The sequence below is a fragment of the Sparus aurata genome, chromosome 13 (assembly GCF_900880675.1).
Source record: "Sparus aurata chromosome 13, fSpaAur1.1, whole genome shotgun sequence".
Lineage (NCBI taxonomy): Eukaryota > Metazoa > Chordata > Actinopteri > Spariformes > Sparidae > Sparus > Sparus aurata.
The window spans coordinates 22,651,466-22,653,035 of record NC_044199.1 but is presented as its reverse complement, the minus strand read 5'-3'; positions in this window follow the sequence as shown (position 1 = coordinate 22,653,035).

The following is a 1,570-nucleotide window of genomic DNA, read 5'->3' as shown; positions in this document are numbered from 1 at the left end:
CTGCTTGGCCAGGGAAAACATGGCTTGTGATGTGGATGAGGTGCTGTGGCCAGACCGAAACAGAGGATATCATGCTGTAGTTTAGCAGAATTGGTTAAGGGGGTTGGTGCATGAGTTACATGTTGTGGTCATTGTGTACCAATGTTTGTGTGTAAACAATTGAGAAAAACTGTAATACAAGAAGCCATGAAAAAAACTTGAGTGAGCAGGCCCTGTTTTGTCAGACACTCACTCAGGGGAGTGTCATACGATTTGGGTCGTATAAGTGCCTCTGCCTCTTGTAGTATTTCCTCTGGGACGTTCATGTCAGTAGTGTGGAAAAACATTGTATTTCCCGTGACATTAAGAAAGTATGGGGGTTGTTGTCCCCTGAGGGTGTGGCCTCGCATGAAATACGTACGGCCACTCTTGATTTTATTGCCAAACTGTTCATAAACGGTAATTTTCTCACACGTCATGCCGTCTGTTATGACTGCCACCTTGTTGGATTTTGTGACAGCCGGCCGGACATTAGACTGAGAAAAGTCCCACGTTATCACTCGAGGGGACTCTATTAGTTTTATTATCTTGATCTTGATGGGTGGTGGCCTGAAGTAATGGTTGTCCTTTTTTGTTGAGAGGAGCTTTTTGAGTGCCATTCTGAAATGATAAAAAAAAACAAAAACACACACACAGACATGAATACAACTGAAAATGTGAGTCTGTCTGTCTGTCTGTCTGTCCATCTAAAGCTAGATAGCTAAAAGAAAAAAAAAAAAAGCTAGCTTACTAAAGAGTAATTTAGTAAGTAATGTATTACTCCACGTTGGAGTATAGATAAATAGATAGATAGATAGAATTACTTTAACGATCCCAGACTGGAAAATGATTTATGAGTATGTACATTATGTTGTAATGTAACACATTACTTTAAAGTCGAGGTAACTAGTAATATGCAATATATTACATTTCCAAATGTTTTATACAAAAGTCAAAAAAATGTTAACAAAAGTCAATGTATTTAAAGAAGCAGTAATAACAAAGGACACATCTAAAGGTAAAAACTTTAGATGTGTGAACGCAACCAATCTACCTAACTAGATAAAAAACGGAATCAGAACAACAAAATGTAATTTCAAGGTTTAATCTTGTAAGATACTTAAGACACAATTGGAACCTGTAACAGTGACCTGATAAAGCAGCTTTTCCAAAAAACCAAAAAACCAAAAAAAAAAAACATATGTTTTTTGTTCAGCTACACATATAACTGCACATTTTGTTTATTCAGCATTTAGACAATGAGCAATAACTAAAAAAGTTTAATGTGATAAATCTGACTTTATTGTATACTTTATTTTGGTACCTGTGTTTTCGGTGGAACAGAATATTATACATTTACATTTAGGACATTAAGCAGATGCTTTTGTCCAAAGTGACTTACAACAAGTACATTTGTCTATTTGTTATACCAGATAATGAACTCTTTTGCAGTGACAATGTAGTTAAATAGTGTAATTGTTATTTTAATGAATATATACATTAAATGAATAATATTAAAATAGGGGTCACGGAGGGTCACAGAATTTGGCAC